Here is a 22,713-nt window from a genome sequence, read left to right as displayed (position 1 = left end):
TGGACACCCTCAGTAGTGTCCTCAGCATTAACAACACTATCATTAGTGCCTCCCGCTATCTCTGCATTTCTGGACCTAGACGCCCCAATAGCTAACTCTACCGCTCTCATCTGACGCGCCTCCTCATCAGCAAGTGAGGCTCTCCCCGAAGCCTCCATCTCATGGCGCTCCTTCTTTCGTGCTCGAGCTTGATCCTTCTCTCGACCCCTACGCCTCTTATCATGCTCTCCAGGGGGAGGTGGTGGAATCTCCGTAGTGGCGAATAAGGCCGCCATCACTGTGTCTTCAGCATGCTCTGCAGAAGAAGCCTCAGACTCAAGTACCCTAGCCTCTAAGATCATATCGATGTCTGCGCGAAGACTGTCGAACACAGCCTGAAGGGTCGACACATCCACCAGAGGGGCTGGACGGGCTAGCACCCGCAACTCAAAAGCGTCCAAGCGCTGATGAACCTCACCGATAAAACCGCTCTTTGTGCTGGACCATTCTCCGCTCCAAGCGCTCTTCTACCTCAGCAATAGACTCTGCATCCAAGGTTGGATGTGATGCAGAAGTGTAGCCATCTGTGCCTCTAATTGCTAGACCCTAGCAAGCGGGACCAGAGGGGGAAAGGGGCTGAGCGAGAGGAGCTCGGGGCAGTGCTACTACCCGGGATAGAATCGACCGGGGTAGTGTCAGTGGAAGCTGCCTGCGTAGCAGTGCGGCCTGTGCTACTCTATCAGCCAGATTGTTACCATGTGAAGGCAACTCTGGACGGGGCCCTCTGCGTGGAGCCAACTCATTGGCCTCATCCCTGATGAGGCCGATATCAACAGTGCCCAGCGGGGTCTTGAGCTGATCAATGTGCCATATAGGCACACCTGCGGACCTGCATAGAGAAAAAATCATGCACTGGAAAGGGTAAGTAGTTGTGACCTTAAAAGCCCTGTCGTGCATGACCACCTGTAGAAGCCAAGAAAAATCCACCTCAAACCCGGCTATCAGCGCCGCTATTAGTACTGCTAGATCCCATTTGACTATATTATCAGCGGCTGTAAGGGAAAGGCTGTGGCGGACAATCAGCCACAAAACTTTACCGAGAAGGTCAGGTTAGCCTTCTTGATGGCTCCCTTCAGCTCGGTCACCCAGTCAGCACTGTCTCCATCAACGGACAAGTGCAGGTCCATCAACCTCTTGGTGGTCTCTCTCAGTGATGGCTCACACAGGAATTAGCCATCTTTGACAATTTGCCACCGGTAGTCAAACTCGGCGGTGAGAGGGGTCTGGTTGGCATCAACATTCTCGTCGTATAGATACCGGTGGATGGCAGGCAGGGAGATATCAACCTGAATACCACGTACTCGGACCTGCTCCAGTGGGGCCTATTTGGCGGGGGCAGCCCGCCAATCAATCTGTGATCTGAGAGTAGCCACGTAAGATACTAAGAACTATCTGACAAACTCTTCACTATAACGTCCCAACAAATGCGCTGTCCACTCAAGTCGATGTGTTGTGAAGAGATTGTGGATCTCTGGCATAGTCGGGAGACTTTCTGTAAGGACCCGCCGCTCCAATGTAAGTGTCTGTGTCTTGATTCCTTTGTCTTTAAGAAACTTTGCATCGGAATAGACTTGTTACTGCCCGTCGACACACCACCGGTTGGGCTGGTCGGTAACCGGGGTGAGAGCACGAGTCGGTGAGCCGGGTGTGGATTCACAACTGTCAGCCTCATCAGACGAGGTAGACTGTGCAACGGTGGCGGGTGCAGGGACCTTAGCAGATCCAGAGGCTTCCTCCAACCACGAAACTCCTAAGGATCCAGACGCTCCATCTTCATTAGTAGCTGACCCAGAGGTGTGCCGGTCAGTGTGCGCTTCTCATCATACTAGGAGGAAGTGGCAACGCCGGGATGGGATGGAAGTGCATGGGGGCACGTACTCGGGGTCACGCTCATCAATAGAGCCAATGACCAGGCGGGCAGACGGGGCGACAGACTTTGACTGCCCGCATGTGTAGACTCGATCTTTTTTTGGTGCCATAATAGATAGTACCTGTAAAGGATAAATATTAGTAATAGATGGAGCAAACAAGACAAGCAAAACCACAAAATATTAGGGAAACAAGGGTTCTCTTCCTCTCCGTGTATTTGGCATACAAGAAAGATAGTTCTGCAAGAGTCAAAAACAATAAAACAAAGTAAAATCAAGAAAATATCAACTAAACTATGGTAATAAGTTTAAGTTAATCTAAAATTTACTTTTCCCGGCAACGGCGCAAAAATTTGATACGCTAGAACTTACTTCTCAAATAAGAAGTAAAGCGGTCGTGTCAAGTAAATCACCCAACTAATGAGGTTGGGATCGTTCCCACGAGGAAATTATTGTAGACTTAACTTCAATCTATTATTACTATTGTTCAGACAATTACTTTCTTGGAAAGCAAAAATGATAAAACGGGGGGTTTTCTATTTCTAAATGAATGAAAATAACTAGCGAAATTAAAGGAGACAACTAATAGCTTCAAATGTTGGAGTTTAATCAATTAATAAAAGTAACTAGAGTTTACGTGTTCCCCACAGGTTCATAACTTGATAATTCTAACTATAAAAATTCTTTCCTAGTATCTTGCATGCAAAGTGATAAGTTATGTATTTTTAAATCCTTGGTCCGGCATCTAGAAAATTTCACTCCGCACCTTGGTCCGGCTACGTGTGTTGCTAAGAAGAGTGCCCGGTTGCTGTGTGTTCACGGTCGCAGATAATTGGGCCATTTGCAACTCGATCTGCTTAATCATATTGCATGTGTATCGACTTTTTGCCCAATACCCGCTAAATCACTCCTTAACTCTTAAATGTGCTCATCACTAGCATCGAACCTCCTCATAATTTTGTGCAACATATCCTCAACTCGTGCCATACTATCTCCACCATCCCTAAGAGTAACTTCACGATTTTGAGGAGGGACATAGGGCCCATTCCTATCATTTATGTTACCATAGTTACCCCTGTTGAAGTTGTTGTCGCGATTGTAGTTTCACTCTCGGACCTAATGACCCTCACGGTTATAATGACTATAGATCCGACCTTGGTTCCCTTGACCTTGGTGCCAATTCTCCTTATTAGAGCATTGGGCACTTGGTCGGAAACCCCCCGTCTGCTCGTTTACCGCATAGGAATCCTCCACATAATAGCATTCATCATTTGGTGGTGGTGGTTTAGACAAGTAATTAACTGTATTTATCTTTTCTGCACCCCTAGTGATAAGTTTTACTACCAACTCAAGCTCAAATTCTCATCTGAGCCATTTCTTCACGAATCTTATCAGTGGCTGGGTTGTGAGTAGACTGCACTGCGAAGGTATTTCTCCCAGTATCTGACTTCCTAGTACTCTAAGCTTTATTATTCCGAGAGATTTTCTCTAATTTTTCAGCAATCTCAGCATAAGGACACTCCCCCTAAGATCCACCTGCTATAGTGTCCAACACCACTTTATTATTATCATCCTGTCCCCAAAGAAGTATTCCTTCAGTGACTCATCATTTATACGGTGATTTGGGACACTTCTCAAAAACGAGGTGAATCTATCCCAAGAACTACTAACTGAAAGTTGTTCACTCTGTCTTTGTGGTTTAGTTTCTTGGAGACCAGGTAGTAGCGTGCTAAGAAAACATCCCTTAGTTGGCTCGATGTAAAAATTGAGTTATACGGGAGCTCAGTGAACTATATAGCAGCCTCTCCCGTCAGTCGGAGAGGAAACACTCTTAGCCCTAATACATCCAAGTCCAAGTCAGGACTCCCTACACAGCTTTTACACACTACCCTAACCTTAGCTATATGGGCATGTGGATCCTCATAAGTGAGCATTTGCATCAGGCTACTAGTTACCACAAAGGTGTTGCCTGGTGGTAGAGGGGGCAAGACAAGTAGCCCATCGGAGTTTGCTATATTGTCATAGCCTCTGTAGTATTCTTGGGGCCGTGGAGCGGGATTTTGTCCCCTCTGTTGGTGTTCACCTGGAGCATCAGGTATTAACTGACAATGAACATCAATCGGGGCTTGGATGTTCTGGTTTGGATCATTATCATTAATTCCCATGTTTCGATTCATGTTGCGTAGTGTCTTCTCTAGTTCGTGAACGTAGGGAAACAAGGGTTCTCTTCCTCCTTGTGTATTTGGCATACAAGGAAGATGGTTCTTCAAAAGTCAAAAACATTAAAACAGAGTAAAATCAAGAAAATATCAACTAAACTGTAGTAATAAGTTTAAGTTAATCTAAAAGCTACTTTCCCCGGCAACGGCGCCAAAATTTGATACGCTCAAACTTACTTCTCAAATAAGAAGTAAAGCGGTATTGTCAAGTAAATAACCCAACTAATGAGGTTGGGATCGTTTCCACTAGAAAAATAGTTTAGACTTAACTTCAATCTATTATTACTATTGTTCAGTCAGTTACTTCCTTGGAAAGCAAAAATGATAAAAAAAAAGGGGGTTTTCTATTTCTAAATGAATGAAAATAACTAGCGAAATTAAAGGAAACAACTAACAGCTTCAAATGTTGGAGTTTAATCAATTAATAAAAGTAACTAGAGTTTACGTGTTCCCCACAGGTTCATAACTTAATAATTCTAACTATAACAATTCTTTCCTAGTATCTTGCATGCAAAGTGATAAGTTTTGTATTTCTAAATCCTTGGTCCGGCATCTAGAAAATTTCACTCCGCACCTTGGTCCGGCTACGTGTGTTGCTATACTAACCCTTATCTTTACCTCATATTAAGCATCGTATTCGATATTTGACAAAGTTATTACCTCGTACCAATCAATACTAGCCTATTAGATAGTATACACTCAATCAATGTTGATAATTCTTTTTCTATTTTCTACCTCCTTGGTCCGGCAAGTAGCATTAAGGCGAGTTCTAACGTATGTCATCCGTTAAAAAGACTTCTAAGCGAAACAATTATCAATACATGCAAGACACTATTCTAGAATTGTTATTTTTAGTTAGGTTTTACCTCATTATTCGCCTATGGTTCCCACAACCCTAGTTATGGAGTTTAGCTACCCATAGTCATAATCATAATATTCAAATATATGATATAATAATTCATGCACTTACTTCAATGAGAAAGAGTAAAATCCGAAAGTTTACTTGATTAATCACCATAAATCACCAACAATCAATTACTGAAATTAATTGAAGAACAAAGACTCTCCAAAAGTGTAACAATAATCCTCAAGTCTAATCCACAACAGAAGCTCAAAAATCTAGAGTCTAACAAAGAGTCTAAAAATAATCAAGGGTCTAACCCAAAAAATGAGGTTTTTCAAACTATTTATAAAAAATAAAAACCTAATTATATAAGGACTCTATTTGCTGGAAATCTGCCAAAAAGCGGATAGATCTACGGACCTCGTGATGGACCTTCATGGACTCCGTCGTCCCATACTTATGCAATTTCTTCTTCTTATCTCTTCATTACCCTCGACGGCAGGTATGACGGATCGTCACAGGCACAACGGTCCGTCGAGCGTCTCCATTCCAAAACACTTGAACTCTTGGAATTTGGGTACTAGGACTACTTCTCTGATCTTCATGACGAACCAGCAGGACGGACCGTCATGGATACGACGGTCCGTCACGCACTCCGTTACCCCACACATGGTCAGAATTCCCCATCTTACTTCAGCAACTGCACTCCGATGCCACCTACGGACCGTCACGAGAACGACAAACAATCACAAGCTCTGTAGGTGGTACTTTATGTATTACCTTCTCAAAAACCTCCGCATTCATCTTTTAGACGATTTCCTGCAAATAAAGAGAAACTTACATAAATATTAGTACAAAAAGGCTTTTGGACACACTAAACTTAAGGAAAAACTATTAAAAATTCCGTGATACCACGGTATATCATATGTCATAAGATCTCATACTTAGTACATGTGGAGTGCTAACCCCATTTTATTTAATTTTTCGCAAAAATTTTAGGTTCCGGTCGTTGAGGAGTTTGGGAGGCGACATTATTGAAGGCTTAAATTCTTCCTTTCACCCAAGTGGGGTAGGTCCTCAAATTTCGAGGGCAATGCCATCCTCTAGCTTTGGATTTTGTTATGAGATTATTGACTCTATCATTCCTTTGCTTGTTATTTGAATATTGTACTTTCGTATGACCTATACATGGTCTTGTTGAATTGATGTAAGGGCTATGCCGATATTGTGATATCCGATTAGATGGTATAAGATGAGATAATCATTGAGACTATTTCTATATTCTTAAATATCTATGTGCAATAAAAGTAGACGGCTATGTAACCTTCCTATATGAAGGGTCTATTTATACTCGATATGAATATATATTATGTGTATGTAGAGGTCTATGTGAACCTCAAGTAGTGATACTGAAAGTTTTAATTTTTTCTGCTTTTTTCAACCTATGAATATAATGATATGAAACTAAGAGGCTAGTCTTAGTCTTTAAAAAGGACGACTATGTCGTTCACGTCTAGGGGGTAAACCCGGATGTGACATAAGAAGTCCTAGTTGATTCAAAGCATATCTCCTGGTAGTTGCTAATATTTAGCTTAGAGGATAAGGTTGTGGTTAAGTTAGTGGATCATGTTTCTCTTAGGTGGTTGAGTCTTAATTCCTATTTAAAGTGTCATGTGTATTTTCTTTAAAAATATCATAATATATAATGTTCTCTGGAACTCAACCTCTATCTTCTTGTATGTTGTTTCTTCTTTCTTTATTCTCCAACATGTGGGACAAGTCTTTTACTTATATGATACTGAAAATATTATTTGAGATGATCTCATTCTTACAAGATAAGATTATTTTTATTGAAAATGTTTTACCCTTATATTAGAAATAGTATTTTGACATGTGATTGCTATACATTGAAATCATATGATTTGATAAGATTTAAACGTTCTGTTCAGTTTTGAAATGCTTCTACTAATTACGAGAAAAATATAAATGGAGTAGACCTTGTTGAAACCCTAGCTAACAATGGGTTCGTTAGAAATGATGTAGCTTGTAGTTAAACGCATTATTGATAATGCCTTTGCTAGTGGAAAGGTAGATCAAGTGTACTGTTACTGATATCTCTCGAGTAGGGATTCACTGGTAGAATATTTAACTTTTTTATGACGAGTTCACTGTTATTGGTATTTTTTAAAGAGAAGACCACACTGATTACATGATTAACCTTAAGAAACCTCCCCGCAATAAGATTTGATGTGAAAATGTTTTTCTAAGTGTATTATTAAGTATTTACATGGATTTGACTTATATGAGGCAAATAAGATTGAATATTGTTAATGTTTCGGAAAAGGAAGAGATTTTATCATTTTGACTATCAAAATTGCATGTTTTGTGAGTTGGCCCTCATTATAATTTGTTGTGGTTAAGTATTATTACTCATTGAGCTACTGTCCCGCTCCTCGCTAACTGTTCTTACAAAGAAATCAGGTGTTATTGAAAAGGAATTCATTAACTAGCATGTGAATTGGTAGCATCTGTTGAGCCCTGCATTGCTTCGTGTGGCAAGAGAACTATTTATTTGCTATGTTTCTTTAGTTTCTTTTAAAAAATCTTAGAGTCGCCCCATTGTCATTCCTTTGATTTGAGTAGAAGATTAGTCCTTTAAATTGTAGTCAAGCGACTAGTTTTGAACTTTTCTTTAATTTAGAGATGAATTGGATTAATTGAGTGACAATTAGATCACAGATGAATATTATGTTGTGGTTTATAGGTGCTATTAGTTTTTTTGTAAATTTTTTAACAAGAAAATTCAGGATAGGCCTAAATACAAAGGAAACATTGCTCGTTATGTTGTACAATTCTGGTAAGGCTTGCTTTAGGATTCTCCCCTTTAGCGGCGGTAACATTCCTAACTTGGGTAGTGACACTACAACCCTAGCTGGCCTTCAAGGATCATTACAAAATTACATGAATATATATATATATCTAACTAGTCAACATAAGATGCCCAAAATTCATGCAAGAATTACAGAACTCAATTTAAACAACTCAAGGTATCCACCAACACACATCTCCACAAGAGAATTTTTTGAGACGACACAGGACAAGCATGAGAATCAAAAGAACTGAACCAAAACAAAAGCAATTGTACTATCAAACAAAATAAGAAGTTAATTACCATCAAGTTATAATTATAATCCAAGATGTACGAAAAATCAAAGTAGGTAACAAAATTATAACCCAATTAAATAAAACTCCCTCTACTCCACTAAAAAATAGACAATGTCCTATAAGCCAAAAAATTAAGTAGAAAATTATAGAGAGAGTAAGAGGGTTGCCCTGTCATCTATGAAAGTGGAGAGGTCTGGCCAACAGGTGCAGCCTCATTTAGGGCATCAATGACTTGCTCATCCCCCAACGTAGGTGTAATGGGATCTTTAGTGGGATTGGACCCACTAGAGCCAATCATAGAAGTGTCACAAAGGCACACCTTGTAATCTGCACAATCGCCTTCTCAGGGTATTTCAACTTTGTATTTGGATTAACTGTCTCGGCTATAGTCTCGTCTCCTCCTCAGCACCTAACCTCTCCTACTCAACCTCGAAGGTCTATAAATCATGGGTAAATTGAGACTCTTCAATACTGATTACAAGAACCTCTATGTGGTGCCCTTGGGGACACCAGAATCAGTCCACAAACATGAAATATCAATGGATTTTGATTCATCCACATCACTTATCAACTCTTTTATCCGGGCATATAATCCATAAATACGTTTCTAATACACCTATAGTATTTTCCTATGCACCCTGCATCGCCTTCCAAAGGGGTACAAGGAAGTCTTTATAGCCCGGTCAATCATGGTGGGAACATGTGCCTTAAACCGAGTGTCTCGGTCTGCTGTAAAATATACAAGGTTACCAATCTATAACACAACATCTTGACTCAATGGAGGGTGAGAGATAGTAGAAATAGTAGAAGTACTTGAGGCATAGACAAGTGGGAGGCATAGAGTCACCCTCCAAAGATTCTATATAAACAACCATGGAGTTATCCACCAGTGTTGTCTTCTTCCGCTCGGCCTTATCTTATAGTTACTCCACTTCAATCCAACGAAAATCACAAGCTGATGTTGGGGTCATCCCTATACCCTTCTTGTCCAAAAAAGAAGCATTTACTTTTTGGCGCAGTGATGTCTATGTACTTCTTAGCCCTCATGGGTTTCTCTAGATCAATGATTGAAACCATATTTAGCCTCTCTTTAGCAATGATTGACCCTAACAGATAATCTTTTTTTATGGCGGAGGATAGACTCGTTCTGAGATGGCATCAAAGAGCTACATATAAACCCAAACCAGTATCGCATAGTGATGTGTATGTATTTGTTTTCAATTATCATTCCCTCCTTAATCTAAGGAGTTGTAGTCTCACTCAACAATGGGGCAAGCCAACCCCTCAACCCATCTAATGTATTTTCAAGCTTATTGGCCAACTTGTGACAAATTAGCACAGTGTAGTCCAATGCATTATTAATGTAAGTTTCTCTACACTTCACTTTCCTACCTCGAACTTCACCAACTTCAATAGGGTCAAGACGAACCTTTTTCTTCTTATCTATTTGTAACAGTTATGTATACACATCATAAAAATTCCCTCACCTTAGTGAAACATACAGGTGATGGGCTTTGTGAACTGCACAGATATATGAAACCTTATAAGATCTCATAAAATCTCAGGATATCTATCCATCACACCATCCATGAAAAACTGTGTCTCCTCAAGAATAGTATGCATCCCTACAACTTTGAGATGATTTAGAATCCTAGAGTCTAGGTACCACGAATAGAAGCTGGAACAGGCTCCGTGGCAGTAATAAGATAGTGGATGGCCTTACAAAAGAATCTCACTCCTCCTTTGTTTTACGGATTGTGCTTCCTGGAGTGGATTGAGTCGAATCTCATTGAAACATTTAATGGAGTAATTCAAGCAATCATGCAATTAAAACAACCCAATCATGAATGATAACTAGAACTCTAGGAACATGGATTCAAGAAAATTATGGAGTAATGTAAAATAGCAAAGAGTGTACGAAGTGAAAATAATGATGATGCATAGGGGGGACAGGGAATGATGGAAATAAGATGCAATTATGATAAACTATATTGAATTATTTAAAATAAAGTAGAAAATTAATAAAGAAATGTGGAAGAACGGAAGGAAAAAGAACAAATGCAAGAATTAAGAGGGATTAATTTAAAAAGTCAAAAAGACCATCGGCTCTTCAACTCACGTCCATTTGGAAATCTCGATTAACTCCACCCCAGTTCATCTCAACAAGGTTAGCATACTTTGTTGATGTGCATATTTATTACCACTAAAAGTTATTTTTGTTGTAATTATATTGCTATGAGTACAAGCTAGAGAATGTTGGATATACACGAACTTAAAGAAGTAAGAACGTTAAAAATGAAAAAGTTTAATGAAAAAATATAATATACAATTAGGTTAATAAAACCTGGGTACAATTGATAAATGTTAGTTGTTGAACTATGACTGTTGGCCTGTGATTGCCAAGACTTTTGAGCTCAATTTATGCAGTTTGTAGTCCAGACACTTTAGTTGGGATGAAGGGAGTACTCACATTCTATCCTAGCTTTTATTTGTTTAATAGGTTGCTTGTTGAGTATTTTGTTGTTTAATAATCACCCATTACTTCTACACTTGTAGGTTCTGAGCTCCTATCCATGCGATTGCTCTGCTTTTATTTCCAAGGCTTCTGAAGGACATTGAGAGGTAGTTTCACGTCATCCCTATGAGCCCTCTTTTTTCTTATTTTATGTGTTGCTCTATTCTATAGACAAATACATTGACACTGAAGCTTATCTTTCAATTGTGCATTAATATTAGTGGCTTGTACACGTGACAACCAAGTTTTGATATAGATTAGAATGACTAAGTTTTCCGTTCTTATGTTATTCTTGTTCTACTTTCCGCTTTTATTCGGGTTGTTGGGTTTGAGGCTTACTTTTTTGGTTGAAATAGATGAGTGTCATCACGTCCAATTTTGGGTCATGCCATTGAAGAAGTCAAGAAAAAAGAACTCATGCATGAGAAAGATCAAATATACCACTTAATTTTGCAAAAATATCAAATGTACCTGCATACATTTTATTTTTTTGAGAAAAAATTTAAAAATAAAATTAATTTGAATTAATTTTTTGACTTCTATTAGACAAAGATGGAATATTTGAGTCATTTGTATAACGATACAAGTATATGTGAGCCCCTTTTGTAAGGACCGATATTTTTACTATAAATTGGAAAATTGGTAGGTGTATAATGCCCTTTTACCCTAATTATTTTTTGGTCATGTCAAGTTCATCTTTTTTTGATCGAGTTTGGTACATATTAGATTAATTATTAAAATATGATTTAAAAAATTGTGATTTTACTATTAGAAAAAATAATTATGAGCTTTTGATTGAAAGAAAGTTATAAATATGTCCTTTTATGAAATAGAACTTATGATGCTAGTTAAATAGACAATATATAAAAGGGGGAAAGGATAAATATACCCCTAAACTGACGTAAATGATATGCAGATACACTGCATCATACTTTTTGGTTATTGGTGCCCCTACCGTCCGAAAACTATGGCATATATACCCTTCACGCTAACGGAAGACTAAATAGGAACACGTTGCACCATCTTATCCGACGATATGATATTTAATAAATATCTAATCAGTGGATAAGATATGATTATAACACGTGTATGTCCGTTAGTATAAAGGGTATATATGATCTAGTTTTTGGAAGGTAGGGACGCCAATGCCCAAAAGTATGACAGAGGGTATCTGTATACCATTTACGATAGTTTAAGGGTATATTTGTCATTTTCCCATATATAAATAACAAAAATATGTACTAATCTCAAACTTAATCTTTTGTGGGAGAAAAACAAACACAATACAATTCTTATCTATGTCTTCACGTATACAATCAACTTATTTTCTACTATATAAATAGACCACTTATATTTCTTTTTCTCTATCTTTAATCATCAATCAAAAGGTATATAAAATTTCTCTCTTACATATTTTTTTCTTTGTTCTATTTTAGCTATTTCTTATAGGAATTGACTGTCTACACAATAAATCAAATAGATTAACACTTTATTTTTTTTATTTCTTTTGTAAATTTGTTTTGACAAGCATAAATTAGCATAAAAAAGACAGATTCTGCGGAAGAGCCTAATGAAGAATCATCAAATTCGCATAGAGGATTAAAAAGGCATAGAATACACAGTATGGAACAAATCCAAAGACTTGAAGCGTAAGATAAGTTTTTTTTAAAGAACTTTATCTTTCATATGTATTAAAAAATTATTATTTTTTTGTTTAAAGAGATGATCTTATTTTCTTTAAATGCATGAGTGATAAATTAAAAAATCATTAGCAATAAAATAACTTATTTTTGATATGTGTTTTTTGTGTATTAATTTATATTTAATTTTTATTGTTTCCTGGGGTTGCTTTTATATCTTGCTCTCAATATGGCCATTCAAATTTAATAGAAGATATGTACTTTTGATTTCAATTTAAATTTTTTTATTGGGTTGCTAATATGGTTTTGAAATAGCTTATTCGGATGATTAATCTAGTTTTTATATATACAACTTTATCAATGATCGGTTTATTCTTGTTTATTCATTATCTAATTTCGATTTCTTTCTCATTTTTGCACAAAAAAGAGTCTTTTTCTCATGATGTTCGATACTCCTTTTGAGGATCAATAGATATAGATCTGCATCTAAAAATCTCTTTTAACAGCTCAACTAATCCAGATCGCTTAAAAAAATTCACTATAGTTTGACTATATAGATTTCATTCAAAAGTCCCACTTTAGGAAGGTTAGTTCAGATTCTCATTAGAAAGTCTCACTTTGAGGGATAAACTACTCTCTGCGGAATGTGACAACTCTTATTCCATGACTCAAAATGAGGCCTCTAGTTAAGTATTAAGGAGTATCTGGTACTTGATCTAGGCTCGGCTAATCAAAATTAAAGTGGGGAATTAAGTCCGATTTTAGGGTAAAACGTTTCTTAACAAGGAGGCTTTAGTTCCAATACTCAAACTTGAGACGCTGATTTATGTTCCTACTGCCAATCCACCATGCTTTTTATAACACGTTTCTTTTCTTCTTTTATATACTTTTTAGGTTTATTTTTTAAATAAATGATCAATAAAAAAAATTTCCAGAATTTTCAATGTAGATTCTTTGAGAACTGTCCGCTTCCAAATGAAAATCAACAAAATCGATTGGCTAGGGAAACTGAGATTGAATCTAAGCTGGTCAGGATTTAGTTTCAAAACAAAAGGACGTAAATGAAGGTAATTCTAATTATTTAGTTCTTTTTCTATAATTCAATTGTACATAATTTATTGTTGTTCTTTACGCATACACCATATTACTATTTCTTAAATTAATTTTTTCAAAAATCTAGTAAAAGTGACTAAAAAGGTAAGATCGTTGTATGACAAGGACAGTGCATCTCTTGTTAAATTATTTCTTTGAATTGGGTTAAGTTTTTAGAATGTGTTGATAACTACAACTATTTCTTCGTCTTATTAATTAGGTTATTTTCTGCCACTTTCATTTTTATATTTTCCTCCTTGTACAATCAATTCAATTATTTAGGATTGAACTTTTTAATTCCAATATAATTTTCCTAAATCAGTCATTTGTTTTTGCCTCTTTGATTGATCAATATATTTGAAAGTATGTTCTTTGCCTCACTAATATATGAATTTCACTAAAGTAGATTCTTTTCATTAAAATTAGTTTATCATCCGGCCTCCGAGTTGATTGATTTGTTGCTAAATAAAACAAATGATTGAAAAATGTTAAATTATTCAAAGTACATAAACTCTCAAGTAAGTTCCATAACTTGCCAAGGATTATGAGAATTTAAAGTCAAAGAAAATTTGGTGTTGCAACTAAGAAATAATTATTTTAATTTGTTTTCTATCTTATTTTATAAATGAAGGAAATCTTGCCATATTACATGGATGGACTGAACTATGTCCAGGCTTGTAAAAATGATTTGTATAAACAAATGAACCAATTAATAAATTATTTGTGTTTGGCTTAAAGTAGATCAAAACCGAATTTTCCAGCTCTAACAAAAAAAATTTATTACAGTTTTTTATCATTTTTTGTGAAATTACCATACTAAATAATTTTTTTACAACTAAATTTATCATGTCCAAACTAAGAGTACGATTTTTGATGAGGTATTCCATAGTTATTGAGGATTCTCAAGAAGAGGAGGATATCTTTATCTAGGAGACCAGATGGATAGGATCTAAGGCATAGTATGTGGATGGGTATAAGTTGGGTAGTGTGAGGAATAAGAATAAGTAGGCATCTTGGTATATTCAAATTACAAATTAGAAGCACAAAAAGGAGCAGTCACTATAAAACAATATTTCGGATGTCTCAGCTAACAAAACATAACAACCAGGAACAAAAAATTATAAGGATTATTTAATTTAAAATGAGGATCTTACTTGGTAGTTTTATGGGTTTATTGCAGTTGTATCAACTCCTTGCAGTGATCATGAAATTACTTAGTAAAATCAACAATTTTCGGTGAGTTCAAGGTTTGTATGTTTTGGACCTAGGCCTTACCTTGAGATACGAATGTGACAATGATTGTCAAGTTGAAGATTTCTTCATTGGGTAGACACTAATCATATGGAGGTGCAACCTTACTTCCACAAACTCTTGAACAAAGAGAGGGACAAGGACATTGTACTGGGGAAGTTGGAGCACTCATAGATCATTGCAATTTTTGGTGTTATATGTGTAATAAAGTTGAGGCCTTTGATAAGAGTTTATGAAGGACACATATTAGGGTAAGTGGTTTATTAGATTGTTGACTTGTCTAATTTATAATTTTACACTAATAGTCGCACTATTATTTTGGTTATTAGTTATGGAATTTTACGCTTCTATTATTGTTTTGTCTTATTATGGCTATTGTTTAGGATGATTTGATAGGTTATCTAAAGAATTGACAAGACTTTCTCCATTTTCTATTTCTTTCTCTATAATGTATTTGTATATATTTTTCTTGAGACGGGGGTTTATCGGAAATGACTTTTGTGCTTCCGTGGTAGTTGTAGGATATATATATACTTTATCCTTTCGTGCCCCATTTTTGTGATTTACACTAGGTATGTTATTGTTTACTATATACGTTTTAAAAAGTTCATTTATGAATTATTTTGAGATAAATATTTAGTTTATATCAACCTAATTTTAATCATGTTATACCTTGATTTCTGCCCAAATTTACCTGCATGAAATATGCTAGCAAAACACGTTCAAATTGGGTAAATTAAATTTTTATGGACTAATTTTTCACCTATGTAAACACTCTTCAAAATATATATTTTGTATGAGGAAGAAAGTGTATATTTTTCAAAATCAGAGCGGCAATTTAAAATTATAAACAAAGGTGGAAGCAGAAAATAATTTCACAAATTTTTTTAAAAAGAAGGATTAATTTGGTTCTTTAATTATTATAAAATTCTCATTTTGATATAGTAATGTCTTGCTCAGTACCTAAACCTACAGTTAATTGGAGTGTGCACTTTTGATTCCTTTGTTTGTAAATGTTCACAAATTTAACATAATGGTAAGTTGTACACTTACTTAATTATCTAATATGTTATGTTAAATTTGTATTGTTGCTCAGTTATATATAACAAAAGACAGGAGATTTGTGGTTTAACTTAATTGATCAATCCGTGATTTAAGGCATTTAGCACCTATCTCAATGTTATATTTTGAACTTTGAAATGAAGGGGGTCAGATTTACGGCCAATGCATTGGACAAATGGATAAGAGAACTGAGTTAGCTTAAAAAGCGCTTGGGTGCCCTACGTTTTTTTTATGTTTTAGTTAATTTTTACACATATATGTATATATTCCACCCTTAAGATATCTATTGAGGTGGATGCATATTATGTTGTTCATCTTGTAATTCAAACATACTTAGAACAAAACTTTGAACATCTTTGTAAGACAACAAAGTTTAAGAACATTTTCACAACTAGAAAATTAAAACTAGTAGCGAAACTAGAATCAAAAACAGATTTTTTTAAAAAAATATACAAAATATTTTTCTTAAAGAAGAATTGTTGTTAATATGTGCTTGCAGAAACACGAAGTTACCAAGTTTAATGAACCAGTGAAGAACAAAAGAATAGAAGAACTGAAATTAATTCTCATATCTAAAATTTGTAAAACACATACCAGAATCTGGAAAATTTTTAATAGGAAAAAGATAAGGTCCATTGAACTCACAGTGTCCCCTTAAGAAAATTATTCCCCTCTAGTATCCGAGGTTTGATTTGGTATATGACCTCCCAGGGTAAAATTATCTAATCACCAGAGTATAGATACCAAAAACTCCGGTGTCAGCGAACATCTCAACGGCATTAAAGTACACTTAGGATACTAGATTAAGTAGTTGAAGAAGAAGTCCATGAATTCTATATTAAAATGAGAGGAAATCCCTCAATTTATAGAAAACAAAGGGTAGCGCGAAAAGGTTCTTATTGTGCCTTACCGGAGAGGTCAAAAACCTTTGGAAAAGTCACAATCTTTCAGAAAGGTCGTCACCTTTCATAAAAGTCACAACTTTCCATAAAAGTCACAACTTTTCATAAAAGTCACAACTTTTCATAAAAGTCGCAACATTTCATAAAAGTCACAACTCTTCATAAAAGTCGCAACTCTTCATTTTCCATTCACACCTTTTTAAAATCCAACAATCCCCCGCATGAATGGGGAATGACTCGAAGACAAAGAAACGGACAAGTATGTGTACTTTACAAGCAAGAATTAATTGCATCTGGATAAGTAGGTTTCCCCTTGGACTTTCCGTAGTGAACATATGTCGGATATACTCGGTCAATCGGTAGATGCGATGTTTTTGAACCGTCAAACTTTGGTGTATACCTAGACAACCTTATGTCACACAATTAACCCTTTACTGTTTATGGTTCTTACGGTTATGTTCATTTTAGCAATGAACACCTCCTGGTTTCATGAGTGTATAGATAGATGGGCTTTTGACAATCATCTTCTTTGAAGCGGCTTACACTTCACACTCACATAGGTGATTCCTAACCGTGTTATCGCGTAGATACACTATTTGATCAACTCTGCCAAACTTAGCAAATCATTAAAACCATTAAGCTTTATGAACTCATTAACAAGCCTTAATGTTGTATCCTTGTCCCTGAGCATTGTCTTCATCATGAGAATGGATTGTGTTTGTTGACAATGTCAAACCGTCATTCACAACTTTTTTTTTCTCCTTGAATCTAGCTCTTGGAATCTCCAGTCTGCTAGATAGAGTTACCGCCATGATGACTTGTCCTAAGCCGTAAATTCATTCTCTTAGATGATCTTTTAACTTCCTCTCTAGTAAGGCCTTTTTATAAGTGGATCCGACACATTATCCTTTGACTTTACATAGTCAGTTTTTATAATTCCACTAGAGAGTAGTTTTCTAACGGTATCATGTCTATGTCGTATATGACGAGACTTTCCGTTATGCGTCATGCTCCATGCCCTACCTATTGCATCTTGACTGTGAAAGTGTATGCATAATAATGCCAATGGTTTGAGCCAAAATAGAATATCTATCAAGAAATTCCTGAGTCTTTCAACTTATTCACCGACCTTATCTAGAGCACCTAGCTCAAAGATCATTGTAGAGCGATATATGTCTCTTTTGAAATATTTCAAAGAGACTGCTCCACTACCAATAGTAAATACATATCCACTCGTGAATTTTACTTCATTCGTCCGATGATTCAATTTGCATCACTATGTCTTTCAATATTGTTGGATATTGTTATAATGCAAGACATAGTTTTAAGTATTATTTTAAATACTCCAAAACTCTATTTATTGTCATCTAATGAATTTAATTGGGATCACTAGTGAACTGACTCAGTTTGAAATAGCAAAATGCTATATCTGATCGCACACACTATATGATATACATCATGCTTCCCAAAACTCTAGCACAATCCAATTGTGACTCATTTTTGTTTTCACTATTTTGAAATGAAAAGCTCACATTTATTGGAGACTCGACAATATTGACATCCAAATATTTGAACTAGTTAAGTACCTTTTCAATGCAGTGAGACCGTGAAAATGCTAAACATTATGGAGTTCTACGAATTCCTATATCTAAGATCGTATTAGCAACTCCAATAATTTCCGTTCCACTTGCTTTATAGCATACGTTTAGTAGCATTTATGTCACAAACAATGACGTTATGATTTTAATGTGAACACATTTATCACTTCCATCATTCTTCAATCCATTTGCCGACATGGTTTGATCAAATTATGTCATTGTTTGGGTGCTTCCATAATGTGACTTAACAAGTTCATACACTTTCTTTTATTTACCAGGAACCACAAAACCCTCGGGTTGTTCCATGTGAATTTCTTCGTCCACTACATTAAAGAAAGTTCTTTTTACATTCATTTGATGAATTTGGAGGTCATATACCACACTAATAATTTTTTCGTACGAATTGATGTAATTCTAATTACTAATGAGTATATATATATTGACAAGATCAAAACCTTGGTTTTTTTTTCTAAAGCCTTTGCCACAAAGTCTTGCTTTATATTTTTCAGCAGTTCCATCAACTGTTATTTTCCTTCTAAAGATTCACTTTGAACCCAAAGGTTTATTTTCTTTAAGAAGATCAATTAACTTCCAATATTGTTTATTGACACCATCTTTCCAAAGAATGAGTCTACAAAAGACACAGAAAATGTTACCAAATCATATTCGAAGGAAGTAAATGTCCTTTAACATTTACTAAGCCTCTGAATCTCTTTATTAAGTACATTATCCTTTTCATTTCCTAGGCCTTTTAGACCCTTCTCTAGACTACTCAAGTCAAATTTTACAGTCCACAGTCATAGGTCCTATTTTAGTTCTTTTAGAAATAGGAACTTGGACTTTGACTAGATACCCCCACACTTTGAAATATTTCAAGTTGGGTTTCCTTCCTTTCCATTTCTCATATGGAAAAGATTGTATTCTGATAAAACAAAATCGCTTTCTTTTTAAAAAGACAACTTTTTGTTGTTCCCTTTTGCAGTAAGGATAGTTCCTCCACACAAGTTTTGTGTAAACTCGAACTTATAAATAACGCATCCATAATTTCTTTTAAAGTTCGGTTTTTCATTATAGTGAGGTTAATATGGCAGTAGTTTGATGGATATTCCACTTTCCAAACATATTTTTGCACAATGAGATTTATACTCTCCATTTTTGTCACTTCTTATATTTTTTCACACTGATTTTCAACTTCGATATTACATTTTCTAGACATTTCTATTGCTTCATCCTTACTATTCAGCAAATAGACATAGTCATTTCTAATGCAATTCTCAATAAAAGTAACAAATACTTTTTCCCACCATGAGATAGTGTTAAATTTATACCACAAATGTAAGTGTAAATCAATTCTAAGGGATTAGAATTCCTTTTAACAGATTTATAAGAATGCCAAACATACTTCAAAAACATGACATTTTTATTTATTGCATTCAAAGTTAGGCAAAACTTCTAAGTTGATCAGTTTTCCTTACAAGGTTTTGTAATTGACATGCCCCAAGTGTTCATGTCACAAACATTGACTCAAGCAAGTAAGAACAAATAAGAACATTGAGTTCGACAAGCTCTTCGCGAGGTAGCTTTTTCCTCACTAAGATTTTGTTCCTATTTCTTACAATTTTGTGTGATACAAACATTGTTTAGACCGTCAAATGTCCTTTTCAGAAGGACATTTCCATAACTTTCAATATGATTGTTATAGAACTACCCATAAACAAAGTTTCATCGGATTCAATAAAGACAATATAGTCGAAATGTTATTTTTACAAAAGCATAACAAATGACTATTCACCAATGTTCATGTCTATGCAAATACTTTTATTATAATAGACATATCTTTTTATGAAAAATCACAGCAAGTGATATTTTTTTCCATAAAAGAACACAATTATTTTGAACAAATATATATATAATTTAGATGTTTTATACTAGTCACACTATATACTAGTAATAGAGAGACTCAACAACCACAATATTAGATATACTCCAAGAATTTTGTGGGTATAACATAATACAAAAGTATTATTGAATTTCATATCTTTTGCTCCAAAGTTAAATTAGACACCAAGTCTAATCATAAGCAAATAATCCCCACATTTCAAATGTGATCTCAAAAAAAATTTTCAAGTATTTGAAAATAGTTTTTCCACATATTTTAATGTTGGAAACATTATTCTACGAAAGAATTTTAGTGTTGCAATTCACTTTGACAATGTTTACACAATGTCAAAGTTTATTCCATAGAGACACAAAATCACAAATTCTAAGTCACTGGTATTTTTCCTCTATCATAAATAGACATACATCTTAGTATTTTAAATACTAACAATAAGGACAAAAAAAATTGTACAGTTTATTTCTATATTACATTGAAATTTATAGAAAATCAAAAGTACAACACTGATTTATTATGTGAAGTTTTCATATTCTTCAAACCAATTGCATAGTCCAATTTATCAAGAGTATAAAACCACAAAAGTTTTTAGTCTAAAAAAATCAGACACACTAACATTTCTCATGGAGTACAAAACTACAAAAGTCTTTTTTTTCCTCCAAACAGAATAACACATATTCTTTATCACATAGAAATGTTTTTCTTATCAAATAATCTTTCAACTATAACATTTTGACATACTATTTTATCAAACAAAAATATGCATCTCTCATTTTTGCAAACTAAAGAATTTTAAAGCAACAATATTTGCGAAGTAAAATTCATTCCACAACATATGGTTTGCAGATCTTTTTCCAAAGATACACATAATAAAAAAATAAAAAATCAAAGATGATTACTCTTAGAAACTATTTTCCTCCTTAGATAATTTAATAAGAAGGTTACCTAGTAATCTTTAAACGGAATACTATAAAAATTTTCTGTTACATTGTCACTTCGACTTTGCAAAACAAAGCAACGAATTCTGGAGAAGTAATGCATTTATATTTTACTTCTATGATCAGATTCTCTCAATCAGTAGAATAAAAAAAATACTAACATTATATATAATTTCCTTAAGATTGTTGTTCATCATGTATTTCTAACATACTTAGAACAAAACATTGAACATCTTTGTAAGACAACAAAGTTTAAGAACATTTTCACAACTAGAAAATTAAAACTAGTAGCGAAACTAGAATCAGAAACAGGTTTTTTATAAAAAATATACAAAATATTTTTCTTAAAGAAAAATTGTTGTTAATATGTGTTTGCAGAAACACGAAGTTACCAAGTTTAATGAATCAGTGAAGAACAAAAAAATAGAATAACTGAAATTAATTCACATATTTAAAATTTGTAAAACACATACCAGAATCTGGAAAAATTTTAATAGGAAAAAGATCAAGTCCACTGAACTCACAGTGTCCCCTTAAGGAAATTATTCCCCTCTAGTATCCGAGGTTTAATTTGGAATATGACCTCCCAGGGTAAAATGATCTAATCACCAGAGTATAGATACCAAAAACTCTGGTGTCAGCGAATCACGCAACGACAATAAAGTACACTTAGAATACTAGATTTAGTAGTTGAAGAAGAAGTCCATGAATTCTATATTAAAATGAGAGGAAATCCCTCAATTTATAGAAAACAAAGGGTAGTGCGAAAAGGTTCTTATTGTGCCTTACCAGAAAGGTCACAAACCTTTGGAAAAGTCACAATCTTTCAGAAAGGTCGTCACCTTTCATAAAAGTCACAACTTTCCATAAAAGTCACAACTTTTCATAAAAGTAGCAACTTTTCATAAAAGTCACAACTTTTCATAAAAGTCGCAACATTTCACAAAAGTCACAACTTGTAACGACCTGTTTAGTCGTTTTGAGCAGTAGAGTTTATTTCTGGTAATAACTGTCTGGGTCGACGGATCCCACGACGGACCGTCATGGGCACGACGGACTGTCGAGGGGGTCTCGTTCCAAAACACTTAGATTCTGAAAATTTGGGTACTGTGATCGACTCTCTGAACTTCACGACGGAATGGCAGGACGGACCGTCGTTGGCGCGACGGACCGTCACAAATCTTTCCACAAAATTAACTCTCTGAACATTATGACGGACCTGCAGGACGGACCATCATAGTCATGACGGACCGTCACAGGCTGCGTAACCCTGACTCGGTCGGATTTCTGCTAAAAGTTCTTAAGGGGCGTTTTGGACTATTCATGCTAATAATTATAAAGTTAGTGGGTTAATGTTAATAATTCAATTACTTGGGGGTTAAAGGAGATAACCTTGAAATAAATAGTGGGTTATTTTTATCATCTTTTATACTTAATTATATGACAATTAGGGTAAAAGAAAAAGGGTTTGAATAAGAAAAATAGAAAGAACAGAGGGAGAAAGGGAGAACGAACGAGCGAGAGAAGAGAGAACGAAGAGGAAAGCGAAGATTTTGAGGAGTTGCTTGCGTGATCACGAATTATTCGGTGGAGGTAGGTTATGGTTTATACTATCTCATAGTAAACTCTAAATAGCGATTGATATGTATTGGGTAGTATTGTAAAGTCTTCTATATGCTTGATTGT

The 22,713-nt window shown here is 35.2% G+C and overlaps 1 pseudogene; it reads left to right on the top strand.

The window, feature by feature from the left end:
• Positions 1 to 934: 934 nt before the first annotated feature.
• Positions 935 to 22,713, top strand: part of LOC107030234 — an 84,773-nt pseudogene continuing 62,994 nt past the window's right edge.

This window comes from Solanum pennellii, chromosome 9, assembly GCF_001406875.1.
Source record: "Solanum pennellii chromosome 9, SPENNV200".
Taxonomy (NCBI): Eukaryota; Viridiplantae; Streptophyta; class Magnoliopsida; order Solanales; family Solanaceae; genus Solanum; species Solanum pennellii.
The sequence above is the reverse complement of the archived record's forward strand: the minus strand, read 5'-3'. Positions and strand labels throughout refer to the sequence as shown.